This window comes from Pollicipes pollicipes, unplaced genomic scaffold (genome assembly GCF_011947565.3).
Source record: "Pollicipes pollicipes isolate AB1234 unplaced genomic scaffold, Ppol_2.1 Scaffold_4219;HRSCAF=4965_pilon_pilon_pilon, whole genome shotgun sequence".
NCBI classification, from domain to species: domain Eukaryota; kingdom Metazoa; phylum Arthropoda; class Thecostraca; order Pollicipedomorpha; family Pollicipedidae; genus Pollicipes; species Pollicipes pollicipes.
Window position 1 is genome coordinate 23,700,751 of NW_023596448.1, and position 13,171 is coordinate 23,713,921.

A 13,171-nucleotide genomic window follows, 5' to 3' on the forward strand; every position below is an offset into this window, starting at 1 on the left:
GAGCCACATCTCGGGGGGCCATTGTTAGGTGCCAGCACTTTATGACGTCACCTGATGTCAGCGAGTATCCATTGCCGTACCTACCACGCGCAACGCTGCATGGTTTGCCAGTCGTTTTTGTGTTCATTGTCGTTCTCGTTTATTTCTGTGTGCGCTTTTTGGCAGTCGCCTCGCGTTGGCTGAACCCACGATTCACCGTTGGCGGCGGCTTCTGAATCACTTCTGTCTAAGCACAGACGAAGCGTGAACCCAAAAGCGCTCCCAACCGTATGCTTTTAGTCGTGTGGGCGACAAAATGCTGTTCTGGGAATCGGTATTTCTCGCTCGCTCTGGTGAAAAGTCTCCTTGTCGTTTTCCGTCGGCTCATTTCCTTTAATAACACAAGGCTCGTGATGGACCCATGTCATTAAAAAATTGTACACCCGAAACAGGCACGCGCAGAAGCGTCTCACTGAGAATCATGCACCCGTCTTCTGACCAGCAGGCGACGGCGGTCGGAGCCGCTGGTAACCAGCGGGTCGGGTCAAACAGCGGTCCTTCAAACGACCTTCAAACGGTCAAGCAATGCATCTCCTGGCACTCGACCAAATAGAAAGTTAGAAGGATGTGAGCGATAAATTTGCACCCGGCGTTTGCAAAAAAATGTGTCCCCAATTGGTCAATGAAAGTGCCTGTCTCAACCATTCGGCCAACACGAAAAAATACATTATTCTATCTATTAATTCTATTCATTATTTTGATAGAGTTAGCTTTTTACCTCTGGTCATTTCAGGCCAGCCCCAGTGAGAGAGGTGAGCCGGCGACCGACAGCCCTAAGGCAGGGAATGCCGCCCTCGGATTCTAGCTCATCCCCAGTTTGTGCAATCCGCTGCACCTAACTCAGTGCCAAGGTTTCCAAGCTATGCCTCTCGCCCCAGCTGAAGCAAACAGTTGGAGCAACCTCTCTTGGGCCATTCTTAGGTTCCATCCCTTTTCATGATCCCATCCCAATTATTTTGATTAAATTAGCTCCAGATTGATTTATTAATCAGTTCTATTCGTATCATTCTTTCTCGCTATTGTCAACGTACCTGCTGTTCTGGGTGAGGCGTCGAATGGCCGCAGTTATGAAGGATGTGCGCGGAGTTCATCAATGGATTCTCTCTCTCATCATCTCTCAAGCATTCCGCCAACACCAGAGTTTGCTTCTTCAACATTTATTCGTAAGCGTTATCACAGTGTGCTCATACACCGTACAGCGGGGCTGCAACACTTGTTGGAAACTTGACAAAACTCGTAGAAGTTATCGATTTACAAAACCTGCCACGCCTTTTCGTGCAGACATGTATATTTATCCGCACCGCACAGCAGAATTGATCACAGATGAAGCAGACAGGCCTATAGCTCTTACCGACGACAACGGTCACATTTCGACATACCAACGGCAGTATTCTTAGAGGGCGTTACGGTATAGCGTTATACGTCATACCGTATAGCAAAAACATATGTCATCTAAGCCTGACGTCGTCCGGAGCTTAACGCGACGGACAACACAAAAGCCGTGTGGTGCAGAGGAGGGCTCAGTGTCCCCAGCATCTTTCCTGAGGGGAGGCGGGTTAGCTGTTCTTGCCTCGTGCAGGCTCCTGATTGGTTTCCTAATAGCTGACGCAGTCTACGGTGGACAGTCAGGTCCTATCACATTCGAGGATTTCAAGGCCAGCTGCATTCATTTAGTAACAGTAGCTCTCCAGTACGTCGTAGGAGCAGGGACTCTTGCAACACTCCTCGACAATGTTGCGCTTCACTCGTCCTCCCTTCGAGGAGGACAGCTGCTGACCGAGCGGCCGTCGGTCCTGGGAGCGAGGGGTGAAGAGCGACTGCAGCAGCCGCTGTCGCCGGAGCTCGGAGGTCAGGCCCGAGGCCGACCAGGGTGAGAGATCAGCCGACGTGGCCGACCACCGGTCAGACATCAATGTCGCTGTCGGACAAGAACAGAAGTTATCCAGTTGAATGACTTTCAGGTTTCTCTAAGATGTGGTTATGTACTTCAAAATTTGCATTGTTAATCATGCCTTTCAAGTTAAAAACGAGAAAGTAGTTAAACAAATTGTCTCATTCACCAGACAATTGAAAACAGTAAAACGTATGCCGTCGATGTGATCTTGAAGGGTGGCTGAGTGGTCATAATCAGGATAACGTGTATCCCGTTAAACCGCTGTTGTCAGCGTCACCATCGTCCCACGCGCACAATGCAATCATGCAAATGATCTGGACGTGCGATGGCACCGCTGGCACCTATTTTGCCCGCCGATCACATTAAAACTGTTACCTGGCGCGGAACGCTTGTCCTCTGGCCCAGCGATGCCTCTGGAGGCACACACCAACATGAGCGCGTCGATCAGCTGCGATCCACACATGCGCCGTTGCCCCTGGTCCAACATGCCGTAGTTGGGCTGACCCAGCGTCACGTAACGACAGGTGACGGTCAGCAGCAGCGCCGCCATGATCATGCGGACAGCGGTCATCTGCAAAGAGACGGTCGGTGGTCTGGTGGCAGGAAAGTTCGTCGGTCCTTCGTTCAGCAGGACGCGTGGAGTTTGTGTCACTTGGGAAGGCACCTGAAGGGTGCCTTCCAAACTGAAGGATGTTGCATAGCTCGTTTGTAGCGATTAGTCAAACGTCCACCCAGAACCTGAGGTGGCAAGCTAATGTGGCCGAAAATGCGCAGATGAAAAGGACGGAGGACTAGTTTTTCTCTCCACCTTCAGTTACTCGGCCTGCAGAAGGTGATTGAGTCGCCCACGCACTTAATTCCACACGAAGGATCGAACAAGCTCAGCGTACGTCACCAGAAAGAGTCAGTGCGACCAAAACAGTATCGGACATTGACCGTGGACACTACACCGCACGCGACGGCACAAGAACCCATGGAGAGACGCGTGTCCTGGGAGGTGCTTTAGCCTTAAAGAGGACAAAGCTCCGTTGCAAATATTGTTAAAATGAGTTTCTTTGCTTTTGGTGACCCCTTTGAAGTAACCGAGGGTATGATATTAGTGCTACGTAAAGTACAATAACTATTTCTGCACCTTCATTGCGGAATTTGGCGATAGTTTCCACGAAATATGTGGTCACCCTCGGCAAAATATGTGAGCATTTCAGGCATCTGCTGCAGCAGCGTACGCTTAATATGATGTCTGAGATCACCAGCAATAAACTTATACATTTTCTATGCGCAGGGCAATCAACGGCCCAATGGGGAAACCGGTGTTCTCGGTCGTTCCCAAGTTTATTGTCACGGTGCAAGGTTGTGGAAGGGCCCGTCTATGGGATGGGACAAGCAGAGCTTACCTTGGCTTCTCCTGTGGATGAATACGCTACCTATCAGCGGTGTGTTTATCCTGAGATGTCTGCTCCACAGACGGTGGCTGAGCCAGCTGGAGGGCCTTTATACCCAGTTAACCTGCCGATCGCGCATGTGCAACGGTGAACCTAATCACGTGGCGTGGGCAGCTCCTTATTCGATGTCAACACCGCATGGGCACGTAAATAGAACGGTGATGGAATGAGGTCCGCTGTGAAGATGGGACCATTGCCTGCTGTGCATCTCCAAGAAGGCCACTGGAACGTGCTGAGTGGGTTTTCATCGTCACGCTCTTCATCAGAGGCACTGTAGAAGCGGAGAGGTATTGTGCTTTGATAACCAACCAACCGAGCTTAATAATGGCTTGGAACGTGTTGTAAGTCGCACATGTGTTTTGAATCGGTATAACTCCTTCTGGTAAAGGCTTTCCTTGTGTCCGTACACATGTACCAAAATGTACAAAACAGTGTAACTAGAGCCTTGTGCCATCATGCGATCGGCGTTCACAGCATCGGGCGAGCGGATAGATAACATTGTAAAGCCATTGTAAACTTGTAAACTATACCGTCACATAGGCAAAAAGGGCCTGTAGCCATTTGGAGGTAAGAAAGGATCACTCGATGCACTGGATTTATGACTGTCGTTTGTTTCATGGCCAGCTCATTCGTGTGCTTTTTTCGCGAGACATTCGGTGGACATGCTAGCATACAGGCTGCAAACCACGCATCTGCCTACGTCATATTTTTGCTCAATGCGTCATACTTTTTGACGGGTGCCGCCATTGTTCGCACGATATGTTTTCCTCTCCCGCCTCCCATTTGGTCATGCTGGGCATTCGTGTAGAGAAAAGAAGTCTATGGGACCTTGTTTGATGCTTAGAATGCTAGTTATTTGCGACGCATTCCGGCTGCTTTACTGCGGTGTGTTGATTGCAGCTTTCTTGCATATATCATGGTCTAAAACAATTTAAAAGCATATCTTCAGTTACATATGAGATTACAGGCTATCATTATCGTATCATATCATATCATATCATTACAGGCTCGGACTCACGTGTTCAGATGAACTGCGTGGTTAGGTAATCCTAGATCAACCGGCAAAAGACAATGGGCTTTCCAGATGTGTTAAATTTGGTGGACGACTAGTACAGCACGCAGTGGATCATTCAGCAGTCACTTACATGGCAGACTGCTACAAACAGTCAGCCAAGAATCTCCGCGAGCTCCATCTGGGGTCCCCAATTCTACACCATTTATTCAAGTATTCAGCCAGGGTATGGTGCCCCTGCTATGCATTGAAGAAATGGTAATGAGGATGTGCTAAACGCGGTTATCCGTGGTTCGAAGATCCCCATCGACGTCGTTGGGATAATTACATCCACATTAAGAGACAAGCTGATTGAACTCATTGCCAAATCCCAACACCGTTTGCTGAGGAGACAGCGTTGTTACAGCTGTTGTTACGGCCTTCGTGGCAAATGTATGATTCAGATCGTCGCCTGAAAAATCACCTGTAATTTGTGTCAGGCCTAGGGAGGCTATCAAGGGTGCCGATGGTGCAGATGTCAGCGTGTATGCCTTAATTACTCGGGCGTCTGGGAACGCAGAGGTGCAAGGTTCAATTCCCCGCGGTGTGCCCGCCCTCCCCGTCAGTGTGAGAGGCAGGCGATACTATGTAGCCTCAGCAGCTGAATGGATCGCGAGGCCCCAGTGACCCATTCACAGAGAGGGTGATTAGTTATAATTGGACCATGGTAGTTGGCCGATCCGTGATCGTTTGGTTGCAGATCTCGGAGACAGTGACCTGGAAGGACTGACACGTCTTCACTCGAATATGCTGCCAAATTCCTTTTGGATAGCGCCGTCATTACAGTGAATGAGTCGCTCCAAATGCGATACTTGAAAATGTTGATGGATATTATGTGGACCTACTTCCGGGCCTTCTTAATCCGCGTCCAGTCGGGTGGAGTCGACTTCATCCCCATAGGGCTTTTCGAGCACGGGTCAATAACGAACGTTCGCAGCGACGCCAAATTTTCAGTAACTCTTCGTCAATCAAGTTGGCATTCGTTGTACCATTTCAAGTTTTATATATCAAGTTCAGTGAATTAGATCAGGTAAAAAATGTCAACGTATAAAACTTTTGGACCTGCGTAACTTTTGTGTGCGTTATTTGCTATTGCTCAAACTTGCTGAAATAATCAAGAATAACAGTACCTTAAGTTTGCATCTTTCAAGTTGACCAAACAGACAAAGTGAGCTACCTGATTTAAGGTCAATGTTTGCCATTTTTCGTAAATAATGCAAGTTTGTACACAATTGTGTGTAGTTTTTGGTGTTGTGTATGAGGCAAAGGGTACTAACTCACATGTGCAGCCATCATATGACCACAGAATACATGGCATTGGCTTAGGTCACGACCTTCTTCTAAGGCTGCCTTCCGCAAAAAAATGCCGAGGTTAAAATATGCAGTATTATTCGGTAATTTTTGGGCGCAGAATTCAAGTACTCCAAGGAAAACATGCTGTGGTATCAATTCCAATCCATAATGAGATCACAATAGGTCAGTTGAGAACATTCCAGCTTGCATGAGGGCATCCAAGGTCAATGACTTTTGGCATCAGTAGTGGAGAGGCTATAAGAGGTGCCAGCGCGCCTGATCTTAGTTTGTTACGTATAGATCGTCAAACGTCGAAGGGACAATAGGCAATGTATACAGGAGCTATGCGATTTTGAGCACATGTAAATGTCTGGCACACTATTGTTGACCAAAGAAAAGCATCGCACTGGTCACTTAGACCCGTCTAGTACTTGAATTTTTCATTTTGATGATTTATGAATTTAAGCTAAGTTGACTTCAGTTGACCTCTTTATCAGCCTTGGAATGTTTTTTTTGTGTCTGGGATACTTTTGTCCCACAGCTGCACCTAATCAACTTAAGTTGAAAGAAAACAAACATAGGTTGTTAGCAGACCAGCTTTAAACGGTGACCTGTCCTGGACTGACAGTTCTCCCCACAGTCGTTACGCTTACTTCTGTGCCATCAATACCCGTTTTGACGCATAAACACATATTTTAACCTTATCTGTCAGAACGATCGTATTTCTCTTTTGTGACCTCCCTCGGCCGTGCGGTTGTCTCAGACCCTCGGCCGGGCTTCGATTAAAATATTTTGGATGTTTTTGGTTCCGTAGAAGGGTCGTTGAACCGGCACCAATCAGAAGTCGAGTTTTTTTCGTATCAACTGCAGCACCCCCAAGATTGCGCTAATGGCGAGGACTCCTCGTCTTCGGGGCGGGTTGGGGGGGGGGGGGGGGGACGGACGCCGAGGGTTGTAGGGGTGCCCTTCAGGTTAACATCTGAATCGGATGTGCGGGAAAATGCATTCTGTAGCCAAACTGAGCGTCATTTGTTTATTATCGGTGAGAGCTTTGCTGAGAAAATTGAAGGACGTGGTTTGTAAATATAAAGTACGCCTGCAAGCCACCTAGTTATAGTCCATGATCCAGCCCTTTTTTGTAGAAGCATAGACAGGCAGGAGATAATACAGACCCTGTGCCAGAAACGGCGACGGACAGATAATTCAAACCATTACGTAAGATATCTTTGGCGTCCTACATCACCTTTTTGCATCTTTATTAACACTGTGGTAGGTAAGCAGCCCCAATATATTACTAATCAACTCAACCCAACCAGACTGAAGGTGGCAGCACATCCGGCACGTTTTTACGTTGGGGAAATTTTCTGCCCTGTCTGTTGGGTCGACAAAACATAGGGCTAGTTCGTTGGTGTGTTGGCCTTGGGAGTCATTGATACACACGTGAGTGGGTTTTGGAAACAAAAATGCAAGCGCGGTCGTTTAACTTAAACTAAAGAAACCGGAAATTTGTTTTTGTTCAGAAAGGAAAAAGACAGAAGAAACCCGCTTAAAAGAACGTAATAAAATTTGCACCAGTTTTTCACATCCCCATTCTATTAACATTTAAGCATGACATTTTCAATTCGAAACAAAAACAAAAGACCGCCAAGACTGCGAAGACCGGTAACAGGTCCGGACGGGTGGTGCCTTCTTTACCAGACTAGGGCCTCCCTTCTCATACAGAAGATTTCCTGACCCAAAATAAAACTTCCTCATCAAGAACAGAGACTAGTCAATTCATAACTGGGACCCCTCCGAACAGTGAAAAGACGCCTATTTATGCATGGTGGAACCGGAATACGAGAACACGAAGAAGTGACTCTCGGCTCATCTGTGGATGCATATTTGGTATATTTTGTATGACACACGTGCACCGACAAAACCTCCCGTTGTCATGCGGTTGTCATGGAGTAACTGCTGCAGACCTTCCAAGGACACCCACACATTTATGACGCTTCACCCGCGGTTGCTGCGAGTGGACGGCCCTGGACCGGGCGGTCGCTGCGAGTGGGACGGCTGGCTGACCGGCGGTCGCTGCGAGTTGGGACGGCTGCTGACCGAGGCTGCGCTGCGAGTGGGACGGCTGCTGACCGTGCGGGGCCGCTGCGAGTGGGACGGGCTGCTGAACCGGGCGGTCGCTGCCGACCCGGCTGCGGCTGGTGCTAGAACGCGAAGCCCCTCTGGCGTCCGGGGCATGAGGGTTAGCGCCGTGGAGGCATGGAGGCCAGCGACTGTGTCTGGCCAGGGCGACTTCTGTCAGTCAACGGCTCCGGTTACCGGTCAGCCATCAGGTTTGCTGCCGGATGAGAACAAATGACGTTGGATTAAACTATGATAAAGTTACAGCAATGCACTCTCTCGGTTTAGTTACATTGTCTATCATCACGATGAACTTACTAAGAGAAAACAATTACCGTTATCGTTACATAAAATTAATCTTTAGGAGGCATGAAAATACAAGGCACCCAAGGGTCTGTTGTTTCATATGATAATACATCTGCGCTGCCACTTAGATTGCGGAGTACTAGATCAAGGTATGTAGCCTGCTTGTTTGATAGCACATATACCGGTATTAGTCATAAACATTGGTATTGTCGAATATTTGCTGTTAGTTTCTACCAGAGTGGACTTACATAACAGCAGGACATAAGAGCTCATAGCAAAAGTGGCAATGTATGTTAATGATAATAATAATCTTTTGTTAACTACTAGGCGGGCGTCACTGCGCGATACGTAATTTGTTTTGATATTTCGTCTGGTTTTAAGATTCAATTATGATCTTATAGTGAACTGTCTAGGTTTGGTTGGATACATCAATGACCATTGCGGACAAAATACAGGTCCTCTGTAAATCTTCCTTTCCGTGATGGCGTTTAGAGCTATCAGCTAGGTTACCCGAAAGCAAATATAGCTATTAGTACTTGTCGCCTAAATAAGCCAGTTAATGCACTGCAATCGACAGCACGCAGCCAGCTGAACGCGCTGACCGCTGCTACATAACAGCAAGGTGTGCACACATGCTCTGGTGTCTCCGATGTCTTTCTTCTTTTCCTTTGTTTGCTCCGCATGGCTATAATGCGAGCTGGGGAATAGTCCCTCACACGTATAAATGTCCGCTGCCTTCGTGCGTCGCATACGCGATATGTCAATTAGCCGATCCAGCTGCGCCATTCCAAGGCGTACAGCCAGCTGTACACAGAAATGTATGTAAGCCCTACCGGATCTGCTTGCTGCTGTCTCTGCAGATCTGTTTTTGCCCTCTTCGCCTAATTACGCCTCCCGCATGCCCATTGATGCTGTTGAACACCTTCTGCGCAGAAGACTCCCGCTTTTCTCTCGTGACCCGGTGAGACGCCAGCGTGTTGTAATCGCCATTGAGTTCGGAAAACCCGACTTGCGCCGCTTCCCAGTCTACGCTGGCGTCGCAGTGGGTCTGACGGTGTTGAGCCAATGAATGATTTGTAGACGGTACACGCGCCTCCACGCTGCGGTCGATGTCGCGTTGTTTTGTGCTCCGGTTGTTGAAACCTGACATCGGTTGTTAAAAACTTCTGAAAACCGTCGCGTCTGCGGGTTTTGCACGAGCGCACGTGCGCTTCAGCGCGCGTTGATTCGCGCTTTTGCCTACACGATTCCCGTTCCGTTTCGCGTTTAAATATCCTGATTCCGTTTCGCTGAGACCACCCATTCCCGAGCTGCGAGCCGGGTTTCGTCGAGCGGTCTGATAAATTTTAGTAACTTGCGTATTTTACGTTTTACGTCTTAAAAACACGTACCACTTGTGCACGTGGCGACGGCGCCCCGCTGGTCGGATCACGCCCGAAATTTGATGCGAAAATGCGACCCATCTGGCCTTGCCGCACCAAAATTTCGCGTCAGAACCTAGAAGGATGTCATTGCGCGATGCGCAAGACTTGTTATGGACCGTGTGGTTTTCAAGCTTATTATCTTACCCTTTGTTGTCTCGTCCTTTGATTCTATCAAACACGTTTATGACAGCGATATGCACCTTGTAAGTGCTCTTTTTACGTAAAGCTGACCTAGCTAAAGTTCATTTTCATTCGCCTCTGTCCAAACTCTACAGGTACACTACGGCATGTCCATGACACCAAAGCTGGCCGTCACCTTATTCAGCGGTCTTTCCACGCACCGACGGCTTCCGCTTTTCGTGCCTGGTCTCCTATTTAAGGCAGCTAGACACGACGGTGGTCTCAAGGAAAATGGAGGTAATGGGAAACTACATCTTTGGAATGGGAGACGAATGATGTTATAGGCAATACATTCAAATTTAGATTACCGTGGGCAGCAGTGTTGGTCAATTGTGCACCGAAGGACTTTATAAGCCCACCCACTTACGACTAAAAAAAATTAAGAAAAAATGTGAAGTGTACTCTGTTGGCTCAAATCGCGAGAAGCTCTAGCCGCCGATATGATGTACCTTTCCGAAGTTTTCTAAGCACCGAAATTCCCTTTTTCAACATTGTTCGCGCTGAAAGTAAACGGCTGGAGCTTAAGTTTGCAAATTTCTCACCGCGCACTGCAGCTTGCCTAATTTATGTTTGGCGACTACGGCTTCAACTGCCGCACGGAGTTGGCATCCACACGATCGGATAATCGTTAGGTTTGGTTAAATGCGTCAAAGAAGATCGCTGGTCAAAACTTAAGTCCAAGTGGCCAGTTCGTTGCTGACCAGAGAGAGCGCATCTTTAGAACGCTGCAGAACAGCAATGTGCGCTCACAGGCTCTTGTGTCTTAGCCGCAGCCGCTTTGCTGTATTGACCCGCATCGCCATGATCCAGGCTTGCGAATGGCCACACGCATTTGATAAATATTCACCGCGCTCGAATGTGAAGTACGCGATACGTGCATAAGCCGATGCAAATATGTCATTCAAAGAAGAACAGATGCACATCGGAACCGTTTAAATGCTGCTGTCTAGGCAGAGTTTTTTTTGCTCTGTTCAGCTAGTGCCACGCCCGCCAAATGACCATCGGCGCTCCTGAATATCTCCTGCGCGGAGGACCACGAGTTTCAAACTCATGAATTCACGGCAAATGCGAAGTTGACGGCATGCCGGCAAATGAGAGCGGCAATTTGCGCCGACGAGAGCGGAGACTTGCGTACTGACTGATGTTTTAGGTGATTGCAACTAAACCTTTGCGCGTTGTGAACATATTTTGGGTGGACAATGATTACGGTGAACCGTGGTTTGCGCCAGAGTTATTTTCACGGCTCTTGCTCGACCCGTTTAGGCTTTAGGGTGTTGCATTAAAGACGGTGTTCAAAAATCCCGACATGAATCACTTCCCGGTCGACTGCCGCCGCCGCTATAGCCTGACGATGTTGGGCTGAGTGGGTAATTTGTAGCCGGTGCACTCGCCTGCGAGGTGCAGTCGTTTTCGCGTCGCTATCTGCTCGGACTACCGAGATCTCGCACAAATCGTTGAAAACGCCCGAAGACCATCGCGTTTGTGGTTTACGCACGAGCGCACGTGCGCCTCAACGCGCAGCGATTCGCGCTTGAGCCCGCACGATTGCCCGCTACTTTCCGCGTCCAAGTGTGCTGGTCCCGTTTCGCTGCGACAAGCCGTGGCCGAGCGGTGAGCCGGGTTTCCCCGGGCGCTTCGGCGATTTTGAGCAACTTGGGAATGTTGCGTTTCACGTGTGAAGACAATGGCCCACATGTGTGCAAGCACTGACGACGCCCCGCCTTTCGGGCCGCGTCCAAAATTTGATATGTAAATGTGACCCACCTGACCCCGCCACACGCCAAATTTCACGCAAAAACCTCTGATGTCACCTCCTCGAACGCGTTTGGGCGCGACAGACGGACACGCGTTTCGTGAGCTATAATATAGTTAAGGTGTTTCAGAAGTGATGGAACCATTACAATGACTTATTGTACCAACATACTGTTAGCTGGCTCGATGCATTTCTCCCTGCAGCAAAAATCGGCGGCAACGACGTTGGAATCTGCGTGGGTCAACTGGCCATCCAGCTGGTTAGTCAGCTCCTGGTTTGAAGCGACATCTCTCCCGGACGATTATGTTTCTTAACTGATATATTTCCCTTTTGTTTGGACCTGTTGAAAAAATGTTACAAGGCTTCAGCCCTACAATAAAACTCAGATAAAACAATTATCACGCGACCGTACCATTATTTTAGAAGCATTCTTGCCCATAGTGCTATGGCCAAGAACAAAGCGCATACCGCCTTAGATCTACTACCTCCTTACGCAACTTATGAACGAGGCTGTTTTACGCATGCTGAATGTGTTGAGGTAGGCAATATTCTTTCACATCACCTTTTTCTCGGCCTGCGAAAAAAATACAATTGCATGTTTTAGAAATTCAAGCGCTTTTGATTTCGGCCTGCGAAGGTCGTTAATCAGAAATAATCGTCATGATGTGATAGCAACAAGTAAACACCATGCTTTTAATCGACTAGCCGCCTTGCCATGAAATTAGTTTCCAGCACTGGGATGTTCTGGCCGTTCTTCCGGAGAAGGCGTCGAGTGCCGTGGTCCCCTCGTTGTCAGAGTCTTTTTCCCATTACCGGTCTATTAACCTGCACGCATGGTACTGACATCGACCAATGCACCCGCCCACGTTACTTAATGAAGTTCATTGCTGCCCATGCGCGGTTATCGACCTCCCTGGGTATATAACGGCTGAGGCGGATCTCCTGTTGTCGGTGGAGCGGCCGGTCTCCTGGTGAGTACGTCCTTTTACTTCTCCTGTTGTCGGTGGAGCGGACGGTCTCCGGGTGAGTACGTCCTTTTACTGACCCTGCCCCCGGTCAGAGACACTTCGTCATCAGCGCAGGTGAGTTTGGATTATTGCTTTCCCAAGTGTTGCGTTTTCTTCTCGGTGCTGGTTCGTGAGCTGCGCCATATCTCCAGCACGGGAGATCATTCAGAAGCAGCTTAATTATCTTACAACTGCTCTCAGTGACTCATGCGCACGGTCAATGTATTTGTGGCTCAGAATCTTGACTGAGGTTTTCGGCGAATACGCCTTCTCAAAGCGTGAGGACTCTTCAAATGCCCTTTCCTTGGACTGAGAATGAGGAAAGAATGGCAAAAGCGGCACTGAAAGCACAGGCCAATTTTAACTTTCAAACACGTACTTATTTCACTACGAAGTGGTCGTTTCTGCCTCGTACCACGACGCAACGTTAGTCGTTTTTACAATGGTTCGCTGAGCAAACAGATCAAAAGCGCCTTTGGATTGAAAGTTAAACTTCTCTATCTCCTGCAGTTAGAAACTTTTACGTTCCCCACGTTGATCGAGCCGGGAGGCCCAGCAATGCCGATATTTCAACGCTGCAGGAATAAGCCCCAGCTTGATGCTGTCCGAACTGAAGTGCCTTAGAGATATTACAGTGAAATGTTAGACCCCGGCACTTATTCCT

The 13,171-nt window shown here is 48.5% G+C and overlaps 1 pseudogene; it reads right to left on the reverse strand.

The window, feature by feature from the left end:
* LOC119095023 (histone H3-like centromeric protein cpar-1) overlaps positions 1-13,171 on the reverse strand; it is a 33,732-nt pseudogene that overhangs the window by 1,886 nt on the left and 18,675 nt on the right.